At 50.9% G+C, this 27,043-nt stretch overlaps 1 protein-coding gene across 2 annotated transcripts in view; it reads right to left on the reverse strand.

The window, feature by feature from the left end:
- Positions 1-17,966, reverse strand: part of GDPD5 (glycerophosphodiester phosphodiesterase domain containing 5) — a 100,462-nt gene extending 82,496 nt beyond the window's left edge. The window contains exon 1 of one of the 2 annotated variants that reach the window (XM_084201254.1): positions 17,847-17,966. The gene's annotated coding sequence lies outside the window, so the exon portion shown is untranslated. Of the gene's footprint in view, positions 1-10,157; positions 10,232-17,846 lie in introns of those variants that run through there. The other variant, XM_084201253.1, reaches the window with a different exon arrangement.
- Positions 17,967-27,043: the final 9,077 nt, after the last annotated feature.

Genomic DNA, 27,043 nt, shown 5'->3' on the forward strand with positions numbered 1-27,043 from the left:
CCAAGACATCAATCTTGATAACAATCACAGTCCTTTAAAGCCCAAAGGATCCCACACTAGGAAGACCAAGTTTCCTAGATTTTTAATGGGTATTAAAATCTCCCACCTAGATTTATTGCAAAAATAAGAAATAAAGTTGTATTGAAACAGAATCATTAGGGTTGGGAAAGGCCTCTTGGACTGAGTCCAGCTATTAACCAGCACTACAGCGTTGTGTGCCTCAAATCCACACAACTTCTGAGCCCTTCCAGGGGCTGTGACTCCACCACTCCCCTATTCAGCCTGCCCCAATGCCTGACCACTCCTCTAGGGCAGAAATTTCTCCTCACATCCAACCTAAACTTCCCCCAGCACTTCCTCCCATCCTGTCGCTTGTTATGTTTGGGACACAAGTATCACACACCAAGGCAAGAGGTCTCCAGACAACTGGAGGCTGGGGATGTTTATCTGTTAACTCTGTTCCTCTGCTCCTTCCTACGCCTCTGCATCAGCTCTGCATTGAAGACTTTCCAAAAGTCCCTTCCCTGGGGCCCAAACTATGGGGCAAGAAAATAAAAGGGAGGCAAGAGAAGTGCAAACAACTTCTGCAGAGTCAGCAGCGAGTTCTGGCACCTGAACTGATGGATTTGTTTTCTTCTGAGGGACTGCAATGGAAGGAAGAGGATCAGTGCTTCAGAAAATCAACACTGCCACAGCTGGACCTGTGGAGCACTGCTGATCCAAAGGAGGCCCCGGATTTATTTGCCATTTCTGGATGTTTCCAGTGCTGTTATCCCTCAGACAAAAGCAGCAGGGCTTAGAAGAGTGCCCAGTACTCCACAGTCCCAAATTTCTGCCATCTTCCTCCAGCAAGGAATGCCACAGGGAACACCACTATGGGAGTTAGGGTCTCCCAAGAGGAGGGAAGGAGGGATCTCACGCTGCTTCCCAGAAGTCACCAAGAGCTCCAGATCCTCTGTCTGGCCAGTACCAGCTCAACACTTCAGTGTCTGGCCCTCTGCTAAAGAGAGATTCACCATTTCCCCCACACCTTCTTTAAAGCTGCTCCCAGAAGCAATCTTTTCATTTCTTATCTCAATTAGAAACAACATTAAGGAATGACAGAGAACAAGCCAACAGTTCTGCTGCAGCAGCCACCACAATCCCGGCTCCCACAGCATCCCCTGTGCTCCCCTCAGTGAGCTCTCAGTGCAAAAAGCCATTTGTTCCACCACTCTTGTCCCCTTGGGACAGCATCAAACAGTTTGGACACTAAACACTGCCTGAAAACACAGCTGGCTTTGGGCCAGATGCAGGTACAGCCTTGGTGACTGGGCTGCAGCAAGGACAGATGCTCAGATCACACAGATGCTTTTATCATCTGTCAACTCAGCAAACTCCCAGGCAGCTCTCCAGTCAATAATCATTTCAGGGGGTTACCTGCAGTTCCTAACCACAGGCTGTGAAAAGGGCACAGAAAGGAGGTTTTTTTTCAGACTTCCATGCAAGAACATCCTTTACCACTGCCCAAGGGAAAGAGGCTTTCAATATCCGCCACATTTTATCCTGAAGTGCCAGGTTTCCATCAGACACCTCTCAGCAGTCCAGACTGTTAATTACTGTGTTTACAGTGGGTGTTGGCCTTATCAACAGGATGACTGTCCTGCCTCTGCTGAAGCATGATAGAATCCCTTAGAACAGGTTCTCATCAACTGCTCTTTCATCAGAGCACGTGATTTCCACCTAAGCAGAGAGGGCAGAGCCCCCCAGGCTGCTGCTGCCTTTCCCTCCATGAGCCCTTCAAAGCCTGTCATGGAATATTCACCCAGCTGCCTTTCCCTTTCCTCCCTGGCACAAATCACTGACAGCTCCCTGCAGGAAGCCAGGGTGATAAAGGCTGGAAGGACCTGGAAGTTCTTATCTGGAGTCTGGGGGATATTTTCCAAAAGAATCAGCTCATAGTGGAATTACTGCAGAATCAGGTGGTTACTTACATCCTTAAGCCTGGATGAATATCCACTGGTTTATCATTCCTGCATGTGGCACATGGAACTGTTCAGTTCTGACTTAAATTCACATGCCCACATTGAAGTGCAAGTGGAGAGATCAGCATCTCTCCCATGCTGCTTTGTCTAAGCCTGGTTTATGACAGATTTTCCTTGGAAATGTTCCTGAAGGACAAATCCAATCTTATCTCTACATGACTTCCAGGAAGGGGGCAGCCACAGCTTCTTTGTGCAACCTGTGCCAGGGCCCAACCACTGTTTTGGGATTCTTGGGCATTGAAAAATGACATCAATTAAAAATATTCATCTTGTTTCCCAAAATGGAAGCATTTGAAAAGGTTTGAAATTAGGCTGGCCACAAAAAGACCATTTTTTTTTCCCGCCCCCTAAGGAAGAAACTGGCTCTCCCAGGAGGAGACTACATGGACTGAAGGGATGAAACCAAGAAAGTCTGTTAGACTTTGCAGTCATGTGTAGAATCAGGAATCACTGAGGTTGGAAAAGCCCTCCAGGATCATGAAGTCATTAACCCAGCCCTGCCAAGTTCAAGGGTGAAGCTGGAAGCTGCTCTGACACTTAATTCCCTCCATCAGCACTAAAACATCTGGTTTTGGCCATCCTGTGATGAGGATCTGGGCAGAAATAACAAAGAAAAACAAGAGAGCTGAGCAGGACAAAGGAAGGTAAAGCAGAGACTAAATCTGAGCCCATCCATCATCATCAGGAGAGCTCTTCCCACGATGGGGAGGAAGGGGAAGGAGCCATGGGGAACAATTGCTCCAGGGAAGGGGAAGCAGCATTGTTTGAGAGATTTAACAGAAAAGCACATCAACCAATCCCCCATCCCTCAAAAAAAAGGAAAGAAAAAACATTCCCATAGTCTTTGGGAAGGCTCAGCTCCACCTTGACATCACACCCCTCTCTGAGCCAGAAGGGAAGAGAAGCTGCTTTGTTTGGTTTTTTCCCCCCCCAAGCTGCATTACCAACCCTTTTCCCCAGGAAGGAAACCTTCCACACTCCCCTTCCCCTGCAGCCTGCAAAGGCTGAGCACTCTCCTTATTCCAGCCCCCCAGGAGCCCTGACAGTGCAAGGAAACAGGAGCAGAATGCAGCAGCTCCCCACTGGGCCAGGAACTCAAATCCTGGGACAGCAGGACTTCTGCCACCCTTCCAGGAGCTTCCATGGGAAAGCAAGCAGACCTTTCACTGAGACAATCCCTCCCTTTCCAGCAAGGAAGAGCTGAGGGACAGGTGGGAGAGACGGGGCTGTGCACATCCTATTGGAAGTGATCAGACTCCTGGCTCCATCTCACTCATCTCCGAGCTTCCCTGCTGTAACATGAACACAGCTGAATTTTGCTCCACTTAAGCCTTTCCCAAAATACCTGTGCTCCTTTGAGGTGCTTCTTCCCCTCACCAGAAGCTCTGCAGAAATTAAATCCTATTAGTGCACGAGTCTCGTGCAATAACTGTGACATTCTGGGGATTTTCACCGGCAGGCTCAGCAGAAACCTTACCAGAGGAGAAGTCCCTCAAATGCCAGACACCCAAGACATCTGAGGCTTCTTTCTGTGCCCAGGATTTGTGCTAATCCCAAAGCTCCTCAGCCCTGTCCCACCCTCCTTCCCTACCTTGGATCACTCGTGTCCCCATCCCTGGAAGTGCCCAAGGCTGGACAGGTTTGGAGTAACCTGGGCTAGAGGAAGGTGTCCCTGCTCACTGATGATTTCAAAGTCCCTCCCACCTAACCCAGTCTGTGATTCCATGATTCCCAGTCCCTCAAAGCAGAGGGTTTTAACGGATCTCAAACACTGCAGGAGCCTCCAAGTTCTTCACCACTTGCTTTTTTTTAAGTGCTGGAAACATCAAATCTTTGCACCTCTTCCCAAAGCAAAGTGGACACATCTGCTCATCATCAAGCACCCCATTCTCTCTGAACCTTTCCCCACACATACCCTGTGTTCCAGTGCTACAGCAGCAATACCAGGGCACACCCCACTCCTCCCACACTCCCAAGTTCCTAGAGATGCTCTGGAAATGGGCTTTCCCCCAACAGGCACCAACTGAGGGGATTGCCCAGCAAGGAGAGGGACATGCCAGAAGCACAGATGTCACCCAGCTCCACTCCCACCTCTGCACCCTCAGGTTAGGGAGGCTGACAGCCAGGCCCTGGAAAGCAAAATCCCTTTTCTGAAGTTCTCCCCACTTCTTTCCCTGCAGCATCTCCACAGAGGCAGAGCCCTGCTTCCAGGGAACATTTTCCACCCAAATGCGAAGGGAAGCAGCACGTGATCCAACTCTGCCATCTGCTTTGCAAGGCAGCCTTCTCCTCTGAAAACTCACAGTTCAATGCACCAACCAAACCAAAAACACCCCCAAAACAACAAGGCCTCCTTTCCTTAGACATAATAAGAAGCCCTGCAATAACTTTGGGAAGCAGAAGTCCTTAAAGGGCAGATATTTTTTGCCCATTATCTGAGACATCTTTCTAGGCTCCATTAAGCACATCACAAATTTACTTTTGTCAGTGGAAGTACAGATGGCATTTGAGCTAAAGATTAGGATCCCATTGCCTTCCTCTAAAGCAAAAGGCAAACATCACCAAGGGCCACTGGGGTAAACCTCTAATTATTGCACAAGAAGCCCCAGTCCAGAGCTCTGACAGGCTCTTCAGAGCTCAGAGCCCCTGCAGGGCCTGAAGGGGCTCCAGGAGAGCTGGAGAGGGACTGGGGACAAGGCATGGAGGGACAGGACACAGGGAATGGCTCCCACTGCCAGAGGGCTGGGATGGATGGGAGATTGGGAATTGTTTCCTGTTCCCAAGGTTGTGCATGGAGAGTGTGCACATGACAGGGGAAGAGGGAATCTCTTCAGGGTCTTGTCCCTCAGATCCCAAGCCACACCTGAGCTGTGACATCCCCTCTCCCAGAGAATCCTCCAGCTCTGGGATCTGGCACCAGGTCACAAGATGCTTTATCACACCTTGCTTAGCACCCTCCCAAGTAAAAAACCCGGACAAAACACATCCAAGTGAGGGTTTTCCTCATGGCCAGGCTTCCCAGGAGTGGGAATAATCCCTGCCTGGGACTGACTCTACACAGAGCTCAATTCCTGCCTGCCAGCATCCAGGCTGAGGCAGCACTGTACCTTTTCACTTCCCTGCTGTAAAATTGAGTTATTCTGAGCTCAGAACTGACACCAAGTCAAGCTCCATCTGCTTCCACCACGATAAAGATTCCTCTGAGGTTGCTCTGCTGAGCACCTGTGACACTGCTGCCATGGCTCCCAGCTCAGGGTTTATTCTGGGCTGGGTGCAAGGCACAGACTTTGTGCTTTCCAAGTGCTCAGCCCAGTGCTATGCACAGCATCAGCGAGTGGGGAGTCTGGAGTAAGGAGAAAAACACAACCATGACAGGAAAAACTCAGGCCATGGCTCCTTCCAAAGCCATTTTTTGCCACGTGGAAGTTCCACAAGTTTCAGCAGAATCAGAGAAGCATCCCACCCACACAATTTAATTCAGAGCCTGTTTTAAATTTAACCTGTTAAACTACCAAGAGGTGCAGCAGCAGGATAAGAAAGCAAATGCCACAGCAGCATTATCTTTGTACCCAAACAAGAAACAGGATGAAAAAGACTCAAGGACTGAGCATTTCTGAAAGCAGAGAGGCTTGATGGAGAGCTGGAGGAGCAGAGAAAGCCAAGCAGCAGCACAGCAGCTGGGCAGGCAGGGACTCAGGAGCAGGATTTGCTCCAGAGAGACAAATCACCAGCCATCAAGAGCCTGGGTGACAAATCCATTTGTGCTGGATAAATAAGGACAGCCCAGCCAAGCCAAGCCTGCCCATGGCCAACACCAGCAGCAGGTCAAGGGCTGCCTGCAGAGTCCCTGCACCGGGTGACAGCTCGGAGGTGACGTGTCACTGTCACAGCACAGCACCTTGAGGGAAGTTCTGCTGCACCCTCAGCTCCTCCAGGGCCCAAATAAGCACTGACATTTCTAGAGATGCTGTCAGCAGGACCCATCCATACCCTGCCTGTGGGCTGGGCAGAACCCTCACCTCTGCTCCGGGAGAGCTGGGGGTGATCCCCTGGAGAGGAGAAGGCTCCAGGAGAGCTCAGAGCCCCTGCAGGGCCTGAAGGGGCTCCAGGAGAGCTGGAGAGGGACTGGGGACAAGGCATGGAGGGACAGGACACAGGGAATGGCTCCCACTGTCAGAGGGCAGGGCTGAGGTCAGGATCTCACTGGATCAGCAGTGCAAGGTCCTGAAGCACCAGGAGAACACAAGCCTGAGTGACACACACAGTTCTGTCCCTGCTGTCCCCAGCCTGGCAGCAAATAAACTCACACCACAGGGAAGACCTTGGGGAGATGTCATCTCAAGAGAAAACTTCCTTTATTCTCACCTTTCAGTCTGGAAGGACTGAATTCTTTGGGGACACTGGATATTGCCTCAGGGACTGGACCCAGAGCAGCCTCAAATGCTCTCCTGACAAACCAGTTTTCACTTTTTTTCTGTGGTTTTTATCCCCCAACAACAGCTCATAGGCTGTCCTAAGGAGACCCAAGCTCAGTGTGAAGCAGCACATTTTTGCCAACAATCTTTCAGAGAGCTGAGTGATGCTGTTGGTGTTCCACCCCCAGAGGGAGGTTATTCCTGGGAACCAGTGGGATCTCCCGTGCTCAGCATCCCCCCCAACCCCCATCCCCACAGGAAAGTGCCACTTCCAGATGGAAAGCAAGGAGCCAACACATTCCCTGCTCCCAAATCATTCACAGAGCCACCCCCAGAGTTTGGGAACCAGGGCTGTGGGGAGCAGCAGAGGCAGGTTCAGCTGCCAGACACCTCCACGTGCCACTGGCTCTCAGGGAAAAGTGGCCACAAATAGCTCAGACACCTCCACCCAGCCCCCAAAAACTGGGATTTTACTCCTATGCCATTTATCCATGGGGTAAATGCCTCCTCCACACCCCTCAGTCACTACGAGCAGGGAGCTGAGTGGGTTTGGGGAGCTCTGTTACACTCCCAGGCCACCAGGATGAATACAAACAACACTCAGGGAATGGGTTTGAGCTGCACAACACCCCAGGGGAGCATCCCACGAGGTGGTGAAGCATTCCCTCTGTCACTGCTGCAGCAGCAGCAGAATTTTCCCATTGCCACCTCCACACCCTGGTTGTCCCAAAGATGCTCTGGGAGCTGGGATTGTTGGCTCAGGCTGAACCAGGCAGAGCCCTGTGCCAAACACCTCCCCCTGCAGAGCTCCCAGAGCTATTTTGGGCAGGTTCAGCCAAAGCTGGAGTTGTTTCTGGTATCTGCTGAATGTCCATCAAGGCAGGGAAATAAATAATAAATAATTACAAAACAAGCATTCATCTTCAGGATTCTGCACTGGGGAAAAACTGCTAGAAAGGAAAAGGGGAGGAGAAAAACTACTACAGATTGCATTGTCCCATTCCATTTCCTCAGTGGGCCTGTGCCAGTGATCATGGCAAAAACTTACAACTAAAGCAGAGGAAAAATTCTGTAGTAAAATTCTGGAGCCAGGCAAAGGCTCCCACCCAGCATTTTCCAGACCCTCTCTGCCACCTCTGCCTGCACCACCCCCCTAAAAACCTCACAGCCAAAGAGGTTCTACCAGAAGGCAAAGAGCAGCACCCACAAAGGTGAATTAACGGGAAGAAACCTCAAGGAAGAAATCTATCTCCTTTCTACAGTATCCAAGAGTTCACACCCTCATCTTGCCCCACCAAAGCAGCGCCATGTCCTTTAGTTTTATTATTTTTTTAAGTAATACACCTATTTTCTTGTTCAAGACCACTGATGGCTGCAAGGAAAAGAGGGATGATCCCAAATCTTTTCAATATCTGACACCTTTCCTTTCATAGCATCACCCTAAGTTATGTCACATTATCTGAGGACAAATAACCAACAAATGATTTCTTTGTGGTGCTCCAGTGTTTCTCCATTTAAAAGGCAGGACAAAAAGCTCAGTCCTTCCCTGTTCCCATGGAGAAACAGGAGGGAGATGGCACAAGCAAGAGCAAAACCCCCAGAGCTCCAGGATGACCACGGCAGACATGCCTTAATTTGATTTTTCATCACTTTAGAGTTCTCTAAAAGCCAGACAAGTGGCAAACCCTCTTTTCTCTTTTTGTCACATCTGTAAATGACAGGCAGAAATGAAAAGATCAGACTCTACAAATGGTTTCAGCTCCAGAGCAAGAAAAATATTTAAATACGGCCCCCGTGTTGCATGGCAGGGAGAGGATTTATTACTGCTGGGACACAGGACTCTCCCCACAGGCTGCCTTCCCAAATTGCCAAGCCTCCCACCTGGCAGTGAGCCCTGGGGGAATCCAGACCCCGCAGCAGTCCCTGTATATCCACTCACAGCATCATTGACTTCCAAGCTCAGCCACTTGCAGCGATATTTATTTTTTTAACCCCAGCTCCAGTGCCTCAGCCCAGCGCTTGTTCTCGACAGCACTGCCATTTAGCAAGCATTAAACCTGATGGGGCATGAGACAGAACAAGGTTTTCCTCACAGCCCTGTCCAAGAGCTGACAGCCACAAGTCTTTTAGGCAGTATTTATTTCATACCTTTCCTTCACAGAAAAAAAAAAAAAACCCAAACCCAAAAACCAACATAAAAACAGAAAAAAAAAATCTAACAGCCTTTTGGGATCAAACATATGGGATCAGTCACCAAATGTGGCCAGTTTGGGAGCAGAATATCTCAGAAGCTTCAGGCAATGCTGAAACACAGCAACAAGTTTCAGGGTGGCCAGACAAAAGCAAGCAGGAGAAGACAGACTCCAGGCTGCCCCACGGTCATATTTCACATCCAGCTTGAAGTTTCCAGAAAATCCCTTCTAAACAGGAGGAACTGGGTGGGGGGTGCAGTTTGCAGCTCTCCATGTTAAAAGAAGGTGTGAAGTCACTGCAACCCCTTCCCTCCCAGGGCTGCTTTGTGTTTCCTGGCTGTGGTTATTAAACCAGAGAAATGTGGCACTACCTCAATCCTGAGGGGCTGGAGCTGCCAGAAGCACCAAGGATGCTCCTTCTGCCCAGCTCTACAGTCACCCCCATGTAACCATCAGCAGATCAGGTCTGGGAGAAATCACACGGCTTTGCTAGGTCAGGCACTGGAACTGCACAGCCCCAGGAACTCCTGTTCCCACTTATTGTAACTCTGGCCCTCTGGGATCAGGCTGCTGTGACAAAGCCCAGGCAGAGGCACCAGGGGACCATAAACCTTACGAGCTGCTCACACAGCTGAGAGCAGCCACTGCTAGCTGGGAAGATTGGGAACAATTTGGGAGCTCCAGGGTCAGGCTGACCTTGGGCACAGCAGCAGGGAACAGCAAGCAGCATTTGCTCCCACTTCTGTCCAAAGCCATCTCCTCAACAGCTCCAGGCAGGGCTGATTTTCCTCAGATTAAGCCCAGCTCAAGCAGCCTAGAGGCTGGCTTTGAGAGGGACAGGACACAGGGAATGGCTTCCTACTGCCAGATGGGATTTTGGGAAGGAATTTCTGGCTGTGAGGGTGCCCAGAGAAGCTGTGGCTGCCCCGGATCCCTGGCAGAGTCCAATGCCAAGCAATTCTCCACCACTTCATCCTTTCCCAGCTTCAATCCAACGTTTTCCCATCCTTACAGAGGTCAGAGCCCTGGGGGAGCACCAAGGTGGTGCAGGAAATCTGTGCTCCCTGCACTGCTGTTCAGTGGCAGCACAAAACCACCAGGATTTCTTTCTCTGAGCAAAGAGCAGCCTGGAGAGATGCAAGAATCCCCAAATTTAACTCACAGCATCCTTAAGCTTGGAAAACACCTCTAAGATCTTCAAGTCCAACCAGTAAGCTGACTCTGCTGGGTCCAGCACTACACCATGTCCCCAAGTGGCACACCTGCCCCTCTTTTTGGAGGTGTGACACCTCCATCCAGCCTGTTCAATGCACGTGGAGAGCAGCCACCACCTCATCACCCACACAGAGAGCACACAATCACCAGGCAGCTGCCTTTCAGACACACAAACCTTGATCCCAAAAGTGGATCTGAAACCTTGACCCCAAAATTTAAATTAAAGGGGAAAAACCCCAAAAACCAAACCAAATACCCAAAAAACCCACAAAAAAACCCCAAATCGAAAAGCACATTGGAGGGGGACTTACAGAGCAGCAGCAGTCCCAGCACAATTGCTGCTTGGATGTTGTGTGCTGAGGGAGCCAGGGCAGCCTCATCCCTGAAGCCCTGCTGATATTCAGGTTTAATAGTGCTGATAAGGCCGAGCTGGAACAGCTCTTACGCACTGCAGGATTTATCTGTGGCACAGCACACTTGTTACAGACCCTCTCTTATCAGCACTGCAAATATCAGCCCAGATAAGGGGAGGCACAAAATGCCTGGGAAGGTGCAGAAGCTGGAGCAGACATGTTGGGGTTTTTGACTCCTTTGGCCTCAGCTGCCCTTGTTCCTCACCCCGTGTTCCCCCCACAGCTCCACATCCAGCCCCAAAACTGCTCCAGGAGAGGAGCAGAGCAGGCTTCAAGCCAGTCCTTAGCATCTGTCCCTCCAGGGAGCCCTGCAGATGAGCTGCAAAGTTCAGGGAAATAAAGAAAAAGCCATTATTTCCCCTGAGCTGGGAGAGGGGAAGCCAAGAGAGCAAAGTGATTCCCTCACGGGTCCAATACAGCTCAATAGAACCAATTACCCCAGAAATTTGGATTTGAGGACTCTCATGAAAAGAAGGGGTTCAACAGAGTGAGCTGAGCCTTTCAGAAACACAGAGAACTCAAAAATTTAAGCTTATTGTACTGCTAGAAGTGAATCTGTACCTGCTCATAAGAGGGCAGCTCTGAAAACCTGGACACCAGGTTACAGCTTCCCTCCTGAGCCCCATCCCCACTCTAACACTGGGGTGGTCATCACATCAGCTCCAGGAGGGGTTTCCAGCCGAGCAGGAGCTCCCAGGTCCAGTCCAATCTTGCCATGAACAAGCCAGCCTTCCTCCTGACACCTCTCACCAGCAGGGAGCATCCAAAGGAGCCGTCCCCCTGCCCCAGGTGACACTGGGCAGGGCAGCAGCATCACTAAGGCAGAGATTCCCTTCACAGAAGCGTTGCAGAACGATTCTCTGCAGCTCCCGAGGCTCAGCAAAGCCCAGGACAAGGCTTGGAGCTGAAACCTGCCCAGGTACACAACCAGGGAAGGACAATCCCCTCCCACACTGCTCCATCCCTCTAATCCCACAAGCAGCTTTATTTCTCTTGGCAGAGCAGAGCTGTCCCAGCAGCCCTGGCAGGGTTTGTGTTTGGGGAACACGCAGCCCAGTGACCTTGTGGGGCACAAAGGGCTCTCCCTGCCAGCTTCAGGCACACCAGAGCCGGCTTCTTCCCACCACATCAACATCTGAACATCTGCAGCTGTCTCACAGCACATTCCTTCAGCACACAGCTCTCCCAGAGCAGGAGCCTGGCGATCCAAATCAAAAAAAACCCAAAACAAACCCATCCCTACGCAGAGAGGGCAGATTAGGGAACAGTTGTGATAAGGGAAAGGATCTCCAGCTGAGCTGTCAACCTTGCACTTTAAATCAGCCTTTTAGCGAGGGCTGCGAGCACTCTGCCTTGGGGTGATTAACTCCCAGCTCAAGAGGAGCTGAGCCCTTCGTTCTGAAAGCAGATCCTGCCTCCAGGATCCAGGCAGGAGCAGGAAAGCAGGAGATGATCGTGCAGGCTGTCAGCCACCACCAACTGATGGCAAAGCCCATGCAGGGAGGGGAAATCACCCCGAAAACGAGAGCCTGCCACCACTCTGCGTTCACAAAGCACCAAATGCAGCACAGCAAGTGGGGTGGGAGCTCCCAGTCCCCAGCTCCAGGGCACAGGGAAAAAGGAGACAGCAATATCTCTATTTTTGGCAGGCATTTTGGTATCTAAGAGCTGGAAAACAGGGATTACAAATCCAATGTCCCAAGTGCAGAGCACTCCTTGATGATGAGTGCAATTTGCATGTGAACAGGAAGACATCTAAAAATAGGTGTTTGAGAAGGCCTCACCTCACCTCTTGGCTTGATGAATTCCAGGGCTCCCAAATCCCCCAAATGCAGAGATCTCAAGGACTGTTCAGGCACTGTTGCTGTGCAGATCTCTAAGATCAACCACGGATGGAGAAATCCCAGCCCAAAAAGCCTGAGAGAAACAGAGCAAATCACGCCTGGACAGCCAAAACAGGAGCCAGGAGCTGCCTCTTTACTGGGTTTCAAACTGCAACAGGACTGACTGACAGTCTGAAGTCTCACTGACAAGATTCCTGAATAATTAGGAGGCAGATGGACACCAGAATTCCCACAATATCTGCAAATCATCACTGCTTGATCAGGAAACTGCCTAAAAACCATCACCCACCTGACAGCCTTTAGGAATTGCTTTATGGAGCGGAATCTTGCTTTATTCATGCAAGAAAGGAGAATTACAGAATCATCACAGAAAGATTTGGGTTGGAAGGGGTCTTAAAAATCATCTTTTTCCATGGACAGGGACACCTTCCACTAGCCCAGGTTGCTCAAAGTAGTTGGGAAGAGAGAGACACCATGGATTTGAACATACACTTCCCACCTTCTCCAAAAGAGCCTTTTTTTTCCTGAGAAAGGTCAAGGGGTTGGATGACTCTTTCCTACACTAACAGCTGGGACATGCAGGAAATATTTTAATCCCAAGGAAAGCATTAATTACCACTTGGCAAAAAAAAAAAAAAAGCCAATCCAGCCAACAAAATCCAGCCAAATATCACAGAGTGTCCCCAGCACGGGGGTAAATCCCTGTAAACAAAGCTAAGCCCTCTCTATCCATCCCAGGGACTGGGTTTAAACTGTACCCTGGGAAGCCCCCAGCCCTATCGTGCCCCCTGGGGCAGCACTGGGGATACAGATCCCAGTTTTATCCCCATTCCCAAGGTTTTACTCAGACAAGAGCCCTGCAGTCAGCACATGGGGCTGAGATGGGGTCACACACAGGGACACCCCCCAAGGGCCACGTCCCTCCCTCCTGGCAAGGTCCAGGGCAATTTCACAGCACAGCAAGCCAGACTTGAGCCTCAAATCCTCTCCAAGCTCTTAAGTGCCCTGCTCAGGATTAGCCCTGCTTCCCAAGAATCTTGTGGAACACCCTGAGCATCCCCGGCACCGTCAGGTGCCAATTCCCAACCACTCCAAGTCAGGAAATTGAATGCATTTTGTTTTGCTGCAGTTCTGCAGAACACTGACTTGATTTTAGACTTGATTTATGATTAGGTGACTGTCAGCTGAAGAGATTCATCAATACCAGCTAAGTGGCCCAAATATAATCTCCTAGAGTGGCTCAGGAGAACACGTGGATGTTGGAGGGTACAACCAGTCCATTACATCTTTTTAAAGGCTACACCCAAAAATACCTATCAGAGGAAACTCTGGGTTTCACCTTGGACTATTTCAGTCACATACAAGCTGCTTTCCCTGAGCAAACGTGAGCCTGAAACTCAGCACAGCTAAAAACAGCCAAGGACCAGAATATTTCTGCTCTGTGCATTTCACCTCGGGCTGGGGGAGGGACAAGTTTCATTTCACCTCAGCGAGGAGGAAAGGGAAGCAAAACACAGGGGGGCTAGACATTTATGAAGAGGTTTTACAAGTTGCAGCAGCATTTTAAGAGAAGCAGCAGGATTTAAAATAAATAAATAAAAATTTGAAGGCAAACTGAAATGCAAGGGGGAAGGTGGGAGATAAAAAGCTGCTTTACCACGTGGTAAAACTCTGAAAGTGAAACAGATTCTTCTGAGCATTCCCAGCCAAGAAGAGAATAAACTTACAGTCCATCACCTCCAGGATGCAGCAGCCTGGACCCCCAGCTCCTCATGTAAAGCGTGGCTCCAACAGAGAGAGAGATGCAGGGAGGGCAGGAGGGTTCAGGTCTGGCATGACTAAGGAATTACACTAAAACCAGTCCAGGCTCTTTCCAAGGAAGAGATTAACAACCAGCAGGGCTCTGCACAGATGGGGACAGAGCTGGTGCCCAGACTTGTGCAGCACCCCAGGAAAGGTGCAATTTCCCCCTCTCGTATCCCCAGTTCATCCTTCATCCAGCAGGGTGAAAACAGAAATAAAACCAGACCAAGAGTCACACCCACAAAAAACAGTCCAAAAAAGAAACATTTTCACTTTTGTTTTTCATCATCAGGACCAATCCTGCCCCAGGACCAGGAGAAAAAAATAAAAATAAAAAATACAGAGCTCAATCCCAATCTGAGAGGGATTCCAAATGTGGAAACCCGGAATGCATAGAGGCACAGGCACAAAAAACTTCCCAGCTGCCCCCCCAGAAGCTCCTTGTTTGAACACCCTTCAGGGGAACACTCTGTACCTTGAAACCACTCCTTGGCAGAAATCTTCTACAAATATTTAATTGCATATAAAAAATAAAACCTTTTTTTGTTGTTTGTCAGGCTATTGAGCAATGACAGACTATTGCACCAAATATTCAGGCAGTTGTCCTGCCAGTATCTGTGGGTACTTCTGGAGGAAGTGGGGAGAACACAGTGGTTTGCTAAAGAGGAAAAAGCAGCAAGGCCAAACACCAATGTGCAGCAATTCAATTTTTTTCTTGAAGTCAAGACATGCATTTAAGTAGCTGTATCTAATCACTGTATATAGAGGGGCTGGCAGGCAAAAGCAACAGCCATAAAGTCTTTTCAATCCCTTTTCCCAGCATCATGCTCAGACTGTTCCTGCAAAGGGCTGTTAGGCACTGAGAGCAGAGCTGCAGGGGGAATACCTGGCGAGGGAAGAAGGGAGAGGGATGAGGTGCCTGGCTCCTAAACCCACCCCGGTGCAGAACAACCCTGGAGGAGGTGGCAGCTCCGTGTGCTCCTCAGCACGGACAAGGAATGGGCTCCTTGGTGTGACACTGCCCTCTCCTGAGCGCAGGGGGCTGCTCAGCTCACACCCAGCCCAGGAGGATTTTGGGGAGCCCTGGAACACCCCGCAATAAATAAAGTGAGACACCACTCACCCACAGCAGCTCCAGCAGAACGCACATCCTCCTTGCAGCAGCAGCACTGGCCGGGGTTCAGGACAAGACTCAAATACCCCTATTTGAGCTCGTTGGAGCCTAATTAGCAGCGGCTGCAGCCTAATGAAGCAAAGTGGCTGCCAGGTGCATCCCAACTCTTCATCTCAGAGGGTGGAACTGGAAGACCTTTAAGGTCCCTTCCAGCCCAAACCATCCCACAAACACCAGCATGAAGGTACATAGCATCTCAGGAACAGGAGCACAACCCTCTGTGGGTGCTTCATCTCAAAAAAAGGAGATTAAATCCAGCACTGCAGACTCCAAGGAAAGCATGTTCCTACCCCACTGTGTTTGTAGGAAAGCTGGTCTCAGGAGGAGCCCTAAGTGCCCCTCCAGGTCCAGCCCCACCTTCCCATACAAGCCCAGAGCTGCACCAGGAGTATTTCAAAGGTACAACCACTGCCTTTTATCTTCACCCTCAGGAAGACTCACAGAGCAAGTCAAAGGACAATATTCCCCCCAGGTGTGTCTGGTTAAAGGGCACTCAGACCTGACTTCCACCACTTGTGAGCATCAAAGTGCCTCTAACGCAAATCAGGGTGAAGGAGCCACCTGCTCCCTGCGTCTTGAACCTCCAACTACAACAGCACTTGCACCTGTGAGTTACTCCAACCCACATGTTAAAAACCCACAAAAAACACTGCTAAATATACTGATTTTGGCACGGTGGTTTTAAGGCAGTTACTTGAGATCAAATACACCTGAGTACACAGTTAATGGGCAAAAGTACAACAAAGGGTTGTCCCTTCACAGCTGGTTCTGTGTCTCGTTATAACCTTCCTGGTTTATCAAGCAATTTATTGCCTTGCTAAAAACCAAACCCTTTATCATTCATTCTGAGCCAGCAGTTTCTGAATCTACAACGTGACACCAAATCAATTGATCTGACCAAGACTCATTTTCCTTCCGAGACAACGTGCCTTGCCGAATGCATCGCCGGGAAAAGTGTAACAGCAGAACATGCTCATTTAGTAAAAAAAGTACAGCTTGACAGAGACACCCACTCTAAAATTAACTCTGCCATCAAAGCAGAGCTTGTATTTGCCTCTGAAGAGCAGCTCCTAAATCACAGAGAAATATTCTGCAGCTCCACATTGCTGGGGTATCAGCGTGAAGATGTTTCCGAGCTTGGCAGAGGAGGATATGTTAAAATAACAGGCTTTAAGGAGTCAGGATGCATCGCTGCTCAGGTGGATAAAGGCTGCCTAATGAATTAATGGACCATTTTCCATAGCAATCTGATGAGGAAAATGGACACGCCAGACAAAATGCGAGGCAGGAAATCCATTTACCTCAGCTTTTCCCCGGCCACACCTGCCAAGTGTAAGCTGGCAATTTGTAAGGGGGAAGAAGGGAGAAGGCTGCTTTCCTGCATAGAGCTGGGTGATCCAAACCCCAAGAAAGCTCTTTAAGAAGCAGCACCACTCTGACTTGTACTTGCTAATCAGCAGCAATCTAAATTTCCTGGCAGCTGGAGCATCCTGAGGAGACTCCAGCACCCTGGATTTAGCGTTCTCCGCGTACAATGTAACTTTCTAATGGAGAAAAATCTGTACGGGCTCCTTCCCACCAGGACAAAGAGCCAGCAAAGAGAACCAAAATTCATCATTTTTAAGTTTCACATGCAGCACGGCTCTGCCTGTTCCTGACATCTATCCCTAATCCCTCTCCAGCCCCAAAATAACCCTTAAGCCAACACGATTACACACAACAAGAGCGGCTCTAAGGACCCAGCCCTAAAATCCCAAAGCACGGTGAGTTCCACGCAGCCAGGTTTTTCCTGGCTGGAGAATCCCCATTTCCATCTCGCCAGGGGTGAAATTTCACAGCTTCCACACCAGGAATTGCTCCAGCAGCCCTTTTCCAGAGCAAGGCTCACATGCCGACTGCAACTCCTCCGTGCCCAGTTTTCCGGGCGGGGAACAGACAGGACGTGGGTGAGGGTTTCAATAAAACAGCAACGAGACAATTTCCCCCCTCTATTTTCCCTCAATTACTCTTTTTTTTTGAATTAGTTTCTTTGCCAATCTTCAAGAGAAAGTGACACACTCTTATATTCACCTTTTTTCAGCCTCCCTGCTCAGTGCTCGCTGGTTGTTTGCGGTCTTTAACAGAGGCTTTGCTGCCGGGGAATGTCGCCAGGAGCCATTCAGGACATCCCCGAGCATCCTCGGGGAGCTGGATGGGCACCGAGCGCTCCTCCAGCTGGACCGGCAACAATAAATAAATAATTCCCTCTTGGGATTCTGCTGCCTCAGGATTTTACAGCTCCGGACAACAGCGGTGTGAAGCCCTGGAACGGCGGGACACTGCAGATGCCATCATTTTACATCAAAACGAAGCGTTCCCCGTTCAACAATCAGGGCCCGAAGGGGAACAGCGCTGTCCGGATCCACACCCGGACACTTTGGGGGTCTCGGGGACCGCAGGGGGCTCCCCGGGACGCCTCCCCGGGTGGGTGCCCACCCACGTCCCCCAGCACAGGGAGCACCCGGTGACATCCCCAACTTCGCTCGGGATGCTGGCGGCCAGGTGAGCCCCCCCTTGGGGAGGGGGCACACAGGGCAAGGAAACACCTTCGGGGCAGGCAAAAGAATCACCTTTCGGGGCAAAGCAGCGCGGCCCCGGACACCGCGGCATCTTCTGGAGGTGCAGCCAAGCCGGCACCGCTGTCCCGCCCGCAGCAGCTCAGCATCACCCCGCAGCCCGGGGGATGCGGGAAGCCCCCAGCCCAGGCAGCCCTCCCCTCCCCTTTACCTGCAGCCGCCGGGAAATCCGCCAGGTTCCCGAGCCCCGCGGAAGGGCAGCCCGGCCCCGGCGGCAGGGCAGTGCCAGGGCCGGCAGGGAAGGGCGCAGGGAGGGCGCTGGCACGGCCGCGGCCCCGGCCCCGCAGCCCGGCTCGGCTCGGCTCGGGAGCGGGGCGGGCGCTGGGCCGGGCGGCTCCGCCCCGGGCGGCGCGGGAGGAGCGCGGGGACGGCAGCAGGAGGAGGAGGAGGAGAAGGAGAAAAGGAAGCAGGCGTGGGGAGTTCTTCTCTTCTGCGAGCGAACCCCCCAAGGGTTCCGATTTTGGGGGGCAAGGGAAGGGTTGGGGCACCCCTGGGTTGGCGAGTGCTTGGCGCTGTGCCGGGGGGGGTTGGGAATGCTGAGCCCCTAAAGCGCAGCGAGCACCCGGGAATCACGGAATGGGTTGGGGTGGAAGGGAACTTAAAGAGCATCGCATTCCAGCCCCCCTTTCCACTGTCTCAGGTTGCTCCAAGCCCGTGCAGCGTGGCGTTGGACACTTCCAGGGATGGGGCAGGCAGAGCTCGGGGTAGGAGGGATGCTCTGTGTGGATATCCACCTGGGTGGATAGAGGGGGACAAAAAGGGTCAGGTGCAGGTCTGGGCTTTGCAGCCTCCTGACTTCTCCCCACCTTTCCAACTCACCCTGCATTTTTTTCTACCCCCTTTATCACCTGCACCTGGTCCTACTTAGATCCTGAACTCCACACTGAGGCCACCCTGCTGTAGCATTTTGGGAAAGATGAGTGTTTTGTTGGATCTACACCGTGCCCAGGACTTGTTTTCCTTACACTGCAGCAGCACACGTTATTTGGGATGAGAAGGATGCCCAGGCCTGCCCAGCACTGTGGCCAAAACTCAGCTGTGTCCTGGCTGTGAATCCTTTGCCCTTCTTGATGCAAGGTGACAAAACACTTGGCTGAGAGCAATGGATTCATTTTTTTCCCCTGTAAATTGGCCATTTCCCACTTCTTTGGCACAGCCCTGAAGTAGAGACTGATCCAAGCAGAGCAAAAGGAAGGGATGTGCTGTCAAAATAACAGGCAAGCACAAGCCAAATGCCAGACTCCTCTTTACTGAGGCAGACTAAGCTGAGAGGTTGCTGGCTACTGGCTCTTTTCCTTGGAGAAGCAGAAATAATCCTGCTGCACCCAACTGTAGGGAAAGACTGGAGGTGAAAAATCAGAATTTAGAGTCTGATCCAAGCAAGGAGCAGCACAGCAGAGGAGCTGTGGGGTTGAGGTACAGGCAACTGTCCTGGCAGCCCTTTGCCAAGTGCTTCTCCTTCCAGCACTGCTGACAGGAGACATTTCAGAATCACAACCCTGAGAGCTGTGACTACCTTAAATCCTGATGAAAATCTCTCCTGTGGGAGCATTTTATTTGCTGCTTGGTTGTGGGTCCACAGCAGAGCTTTAGGCTGTGTTTTCCTGCAGGCTTGGGGGTGGATGGGCAGGAGGGGACGGGACAGATGCAGCTATTCCAAGGCACATAACAAAGTCTGGTGCCTTTGCCAAACTTTAAACATCCTTGGTTTTGTGCCTAAGGATTGCCTTTTAACTTCAGCAGAAAGAGTTCATCCTTTGGTGAGATCAAGGGAAAAATCTTTTTTTCTGGCACCAAGAGGAAATACTCTTCAAACTCGTGAGGTTCCAGAAATCCTGCAGATGCTCCCAGCATCAGCCAGTCAGTCCTTACAACATCCATTTGCTGAGGAAAATGCCTCTGAAAAGATACAGAGTTTGCACATTTTCAGAATATTTCTGTGACTTGGCCGGTTGAATCTGACGCGGGATCCTGCCAGGATGCAGGGCTGGGGAAGGATTTGTTCTCCAGCCACTCCAAGCAGCTGTGAGGACAGCAAAGATGAGCAGAGGGACCATCTTTGTCCCCTGAAAGCAGCACTTTGGCTGCTTTCAAAGAAAAGCCACTGAAGGAAATTGACCATGAATTTCCATGCAGCCCCTAGGAAAACAGATGCCATTTCGGACAGGGAAGGTTGGTTTCAGATGTATAAGTTCCTTGTCCCGTGCTAAGAGCCTTGAATGCTCAAAGCTACTTTAAATATCCTCCCTTTGGCATGGGAGGGAATTCTGCTGTGCTGTCCTCACATTTCTGGCCAGCTTCACTTCCAAAGGATGCAGCTGTAAAGCCCTCCTGAAAACCCCTGGTGACGCTCCCTGCGTGTGATTCCCTGTTTAAGCTGCTCCTTTAGGACCTGGCTCAGCTCTAAACCAGGGCTGACTTTTGGAATTTCACGCCACATCCTGAAAGCGTTTTGTTTCATGCTTATGGAAGGGAAAACTCCTCCAGAAGGGACATTTCTGTTTCCTGGCAGGGAAATAGAAGGCTGGCAGCTCAGAAGGGCATCAATGCAAATCCTCAGAGGAGCCACTGCTCTGGTCTTTGCTTGGGATAGATGGTGAGGGAGATGCTGCAGGTTCCTACAAGACTGGGACAGGAGGAATGGCTTGATTAATCCTTAAACTCAGTACCGGCCTCCTCCAAGAAAAAGTGCTGTTCTATCCCCTCTGTGGGCAGAAAAAAGCCCTTTTTCCTCCTCCAAGTCTCACAGAGCAGAGGTCTTTGCTGAAGAAACATTTTCCTGAGCAGTCTTGGCCTTGGACACTTCCAGGGATCCAGGGGCAGCCACAGCTGCTCTGGGCACCCTGTGCCAGGGCCTGACACCCTCCCAGACAGGAATTCCTTCCCAATATCCCACCCATCCCTGCCCTCTGGCAGTGGAAGCCATTCCCTGTGTCCTGTCCCTCCGTGCCTTGTCCCCAGTCCCTCTCCAGCTCTCCTGGAGCCCCTTCATGCCATGGAAGGGCTCTGAGCTCTCCCTGGAGCCTTCTCAGAGATGTCAGAGCATGCTGGATGTTCCCTTCTCTGCATTTGCTGCTGCACTCCTGGGCAAAACAAGGCAGGGTCTGGTGACAGCACAGCAGACTCCCCATGGCTTTTTTTGGGGCACAGCAAGGAACCCCTGCTGAGTTGCCAGAGCAGTGCTGCCACCACACCTGGCTGGGAGATTCCAACATTGAGTTTTGCAGCGAAACTAAAGGCTGCAGGAAACCAGGCTGGATTTCCTGGGGGATGCCTGGCAGGAGTGGAGCAGTGCCCCTGTCTGTGCCCGTGCAGAGGAGCCTGGGAGGCAAATCCTGGCTGGGGGTGCCCCGGAGCAGCCCGGGCAGGGGAAGGAAGCGAGCAGAGGGACACACCATTGTTCTGCCCCTGCAGCTCCTGGGGAATGCAGGGCAAACAGGAGGGAGCTTGGCGCTTTCCTGTGTTTGTGCTGCCAGTATTTTCATTAAGGCCCTTTTTCCTACCTCTTTCTGCAAGGCCTTTGTGCCTCTAATAAGTGCAAGGGGGGTGTTGATTGTAAGTGTCCCCTCAGGCATAATTATTTTACCATAATAGCATTTACAGGGAGAGCTTGCAGAGCCATTTTCCTGTTACATTCTCTGTATTTCAACCTTTTTCACTTTTTTCTTTCCCTCCTCAGGCTGCCCCAACAAGCCTTTGTAAGATCTCCATCCCTGCAGCAGAAGCTATGGTGAACTGGTGAGCCCTGAAGAGATTGCCGAGGGTGAAAATAAGAATATTTGATGTTACCCAGCAACTGGAAATGAAGATATCTTTTGTCCACCAAGTCAGGAAACACTGTTTGCACAACAGCTGTGTGTGTCTGCTCTGGGGGAGTTAACCAGCAACCCCTTCCAGAAGATAAGAGGGATGTACATAACCAGGAGGAAAGTCAGCGGCAGGGATTATTGGAGCAGGTAAATCAGGTCCCTGACACCCTCAGCATTCCCTGATGACTGCACTGAACTTTTGCAGTGTGGAGGAGGAAATAGGGGTGGCTCAGTCATAATAGGTAAATAAATATGAAATAAATACAATAACTATAAAATTGAGATCTGGAGGAGCCAGGAGCAGTTTTTGTGGTGATGGTGACCTAGTGGCAAGGTGAAGAATGTGTTTCTCCATCGATGTTTCTCAGGATGAAGAGCACCCTGTGTGCTTTCCTGTCCCTCTGAAGCCCTAAAAGATGCCCCCCTATATCACTGTCTTGGGCAAACAACTCCTGGACTGGCCCCACAGCCCTTCAAAGGGCTGGAGAATCATGGATCAGTTCAGTGCATCCAGAGCCCTCTGGATGGAGGGGAGCTGGGCAGTGTCCTGACAAGGACAGTCACTGCCACAAAGGGTCCCCCAGCTGAGCTGGTGGCAAGACTTGGTCCTGCATCCCAAGCTGGTGACCTTTTATTTGCTGGCATTTTTTCCCACATTAAATACACAGTTGGAAGGAATGAAGCCATCCATAACCTCCAGCTCCTGCTCTCAGTATCAAGCTTAGGATAAACACAAGTTTCCTGTGGAAAAAAGAAAAACCCATAGTAAAAAATCATGTTGATGTGGTACTTCACGGTGGGATTTGGTCAAAGATTAAACCTGGTCTCTTGGAGGTCTTTTCCAGCCTTAATGATTCCATGATTCCAGATATATTGGGAGAACTTCAGGACAGGTAAGTGAAGGCATCTCTGAACTAACTGGGTTTTAAATTAAACTTTGTTTAACAGCATTTTCTAGCGCAGCCCACTTAATAAACAAATGCTGACACAGCTAGGATGGAAATATATTTGTCATTATGTGGTGCAAGACTTCCCTGCCCTGTGAGAAGGAGCCTTACCAAAAAATGCTTCTGATAACATCTGACCAGAAGAGTCAGAGAGCATGAGTGTGGAGGCCAAACCTTGCTTGCATCAAAATCCCAGTGGGTTTTGCTGGAGGAGCTGCCACCACATCCACCCTGGAAGGCAAATCCCAGCGCTCTCCCTGGCTGCCCCGTGCACACAGGGCTGCTTTGTTCCCTCTGCTCCCGGCCCACCCAGCCCTCTTCTCTTCACCAACACATTCATCAGGGCCTTTTGGCTGAGGCCTTTGTCCTGTGCCTGCACAGGAAGGTCTGGGCTCATGGTTCACATTCCTGGTGCCAGCACGGGATGATCTTTATTGACAAACCCATTATTGATCCAGCTCCCTCCAGGAGGACTTTCACCTCCTCCAGCTCTGGCCACGCTACGGATTTGCAAGTGATGTTTGGATACAAACACAGATAGCTCACAATCAAACCCTTCAGGGATGTGCCCTGCTCCAGTTAATATTAAACACCTTTGGAGATATCTCTGCATTTCTCCAGCCTGGGAGGAACCTGCTGCATTCTTCTCATAGCTTCTTTGCAGGTACTGAAATAAAATCCCTGACCTGGACCCCTGAACAAAGCCCCTGCTATTCAGCCAGATCAGGGGGAGCATCAGTCTTCTGATCCTTTCCATCCCAGAGTTTTCTTGGATGGAGATGTGGGGCTTGACGCCATCACGGGGGCTGAAAAACCCATCCCAGCCTCAGCTCAGCATGCCTGAGATGGAGCATGTAGGCACAAACACTGCTGAAATTAAACCCCCAGAGTTCAAAACCTCACTGTCTGATAAATGCCATGTGAATCCATTTCCCTCTATTTTTAATAAAACAACTTTTTTTTTTTTTAAATAGCAAATTTTCTTCCCATTACAATATGTTGTTCTACAATATGATGCTGTTCCAACAGTTTATATAGATTTCTACAAATTTAATCTGTAAATTGCTTTTTGATGGGTGAAGTACAGCACCTGCATTCAGCTTTCCAAGCATCAGTAACTGTACACAAACACTCTTCTCTGTTAAAGCCATTTTGGGGTGTCTTTGGCCCAGGAGGGATTTGTTAAAAGATCTTGGAAAGATGAGTCCTCCTTGCACAACACCAGCTTTTGGGTGAGCACCTTACAACAGCCATGGATTCAGAGATCCATGGAATATTCTGAGAGCAGCCAGGCCTGCTCCCAGCCTGTGGTCAGGGCAGGGCTGGGCAAAGCAGCACCAGAACATCCCACATTCCTGGGATGGGAGCGTGGGCTGCACCCCCAGCTGCAGGGACAAGCCCCTCTCTGGGAGATGGATTTTTCCTGCCTCGAAGATGGAAAACATTCTGCCTTCATCACAAAATCCACCAGTGCCACTGTGATGCTTTATGCCAGCCCCAGGGGGAAAGGGAACAGCATCCTTCACTCCAACCAGCTCCTGCTGGGCTCCATGAGGAGAGGTGAGGATTAGCTCAGTGCTGGCAGAGTACAGGAACTGGGGGGTCCCCACATTGAGGGACAAGCAGGAGGGCAGGGTAAGCAAGGCCTGAATGTCCTGCCCTCCTTTCTCCAAACCACCTCCCAAGCCAGGCCTAGATCACTCTGAAGATGTCAAGGCCCACACAAAAATCCTTCATCCAGCCAGCTTTGGGAAAGTCCCCAAAATGCTCATTTGGGTCCATTTCAGTTCAGCTCTTGGATCCCAGGCCAGGGATGTGCTGCCATCCAGGAGGTTTCACAGCCCAGAACGTGTTGGGCTCGTCTTGCTCCAGCTTCCTGCTCAACCTGCCAGGAGCTGATCCCAGGAGGAGACATTTCAGCCAGGCAGCCTCTTCAGCTGCATGGAAAGAGCAGAGAAACATTTCCAGCCTTTCCTCCCGGGCCAGACCTGCCCTGGGTTCTGCTGGATTCACCTTGAGCTTCCTCTCCTCTTCTTGTCTTGGAGGCTTCTCCCTGCTCCAAATCTCTCTGGAGTTTCTGATGCTGCAAATGCACCTCTTCATCATCATGTTGCCAACCCAACCCAGCTCCCACCCCAAATACTCAGCTGGGGCCAAGGTGCACCCCAGAAACGTCCTCATTCTTCAACACCGTGAAGGGACCAGCAGCAACGCCCTCATTTCCAGCAGCACAGCAGAGGCAGAGCCAGGGAATCTCCACTCCTCGGGGCAGATTTCCCCTCCTGGTTTGTGGGACAGGCCAGAGAGGCCTCGAGGTGTTTGCTTTGACCCCGAGGTGACGTCTGGGGTGGAAAGGTCACATCCAAGACACTTGCAGTGCTTCCCCTCCAAGCCCAGCAGCCACCAGCAAGCTGTGCTGGGCACTGGGGCTGTAATGAGGAGAGCAAATATTATCCTCCAGAGGTGTCACCAGCTGCTGCTGCTTTGAAATGCTGGGAGAAAAGCCTCCTTAAATAGTTGGGATTCCTGCCACCAGCACGGGGATGAGAGGAATAATATTTGGGAGAGGAACACACCCCGAATGACAGCGTCTGGGTGAGGGTGGGAAGCAGAGAGCAGCCGGCATCTCCCGGCCACAGATGGTTCCCATCAAGAGGAATTTTTTCTTGTTAATCCCAAAACAAGCTCGAGATGTATTTTTATTTCAGTGCTAAGAGGAGAGAAAAAGAAAGTCTGACATGACCCCCTGTTTTTCTGGCCTCACTCTCTGTTCAGCCTCTCCTCTGAGCAAGCACAGAAAATTCAGTTCATGGTAAAGGCAGGGACTCTGAGAACAGAAAATCCTGGGGTGGCTCTTCCAGCTCTTCTTGACCTGGGAATTCATCCCATTCAAGCTGGAAATGGAGGTAAAAATCTAGAGCCTGGGTGTGTATTTGAAGTGTCCTGTGGTGTTCTCTGAGGGGTCATCAAGGCACAGAGGACAACAAGGTGCCTGTGGGAGTCACCAAGGGTGTCCACTCTCTCCTTTAAATCTTAAACCTGCTTTGAGCACCAGGGATGGACTCCTGAGCCAATCCACTCCCAAAGCCTCCATGAGCTCAGGAGCATCTCTAGCTCAAAAAAGCCCAAAAATAGTGATAAAAATTGCAATCAGTGGGAGGACTGGGAATTCATTCTACCCAAAAGACATTCCAAAAGCCCTGCTTTGAGAACTTGCCTGGCATTTCTCCATGGCCTCCGTGGCGTGTTGGATGCCCTGGTTCCACAAACTTGCTCTGAGGGAGCTGCCAAGAGGAACCCCTTGGTATGTCCCAGGAAGTTTCCAAGGACAACCATGGGTTGGGGATGTGGCACCCCTCCCAAATAACCAGCTGTGGGCCATCTGAAAGGATTCACATGGAAGCAGGGTCAAGAAATAACTTTTTCTCATGGGGTGACACTTCTGGTCCATGGTGGTGGCCCTGCTGGGAGCAACCCTACAAAGGGGTGACCTCTCAATGGGAATTTTCTTTCAGACAGAACTTCCTGGGATATTTACACCCCCAGATGAAACTGGGCATCCCCCCCTCCTCTCTGGCAACTCCCTGGAGTGACTCAGGACGTGCAAACACTGACTCACCCCAACCTCCCAGGAGCACTGAGCTTCCCACACGCTCCAAGACAGGGTGGTGGGAGAAGGGAAAGGCTGCACTGGGCCTCTCCTGTGCCCTGAGGGAGGGCTGCAGATGCATCAGCAAGGTGGGGCACTCAGGGCAGGCTGGGGCAGCCAAGGACCCTCTGCACAGGGATGTACAGAGATAAGCGCACCCTGGTGTGGGAGCTGCTGCCCAGTATGGGAAAAATGGATTGGGAACTGTCCTCCAGGACAGCTCTTCTGGCTCAGGATTGGTTTAGGAAGGAGGATTTGAAGAGCTGAGGAAGAGGATCAGGAAATGCAGGGTTGGTGTCTGAGCAGCTGCAAAGGGTGGTGCCACTTGCGAAGTCAGCTTGGCTGCACAAATCCTGGATTTCATCAGGACGTGATTATTCCATACAAGGGTAAAAATGTGTGGTTCCTGCAGCAAACAGCAGCACTGAAAAAGCTGCCAAGCTCTCCAGTCTGTGACCACCCACTGCAAATCCTGCTGGAAAACTGGAGGAACCTGGATCTGCTTGCCAGGGATGAGGTGGATGGTTCTCCTGGAGATCTGAAATTTAAATGGACATTCAGATACATAATTGGCCATCCTAAAAAAGCTGTTTCCTCACACCATTGCACGTTGTGGGGACAGAGCTCCCTGACCTGTTTTGTATGTGAACCAGAGCACATCTGGCATTTCTCCTCCCTCAGTCCTGGGAAATGATCAAGTCCAACCCCTGTTCCTGCACAGACAGCCCAAATCCCACCCTGGGCATCCCTGAGAGCTCCTGGAGCTCTGTGGGGCCATGTCCATTCCCTGGGAGCCTGGCAGTGCCCAGCACCTCTGGGGGAAGAACCTTTCCCTAAATCCAACCTAAACCTGCCCTGGCAAAGCTCCAGCTGTTCCCTGGGGTCTTGTCAGACACCAGGGTCCTTTCCCTGCTGTTCCAAAGGGGCAGGATGGAGCTGGGAC

This window comes from Fringilla coelebs (assembly GCF_963513975.1).
Source record: "Fringilla coelebs genome assembly, chromosome: 2".
NCBI lineage: Eukaryota > Metazoa > Chordata > Aves > Passeriformes > Fringillidae > Fringilla > Fringilla coelebs.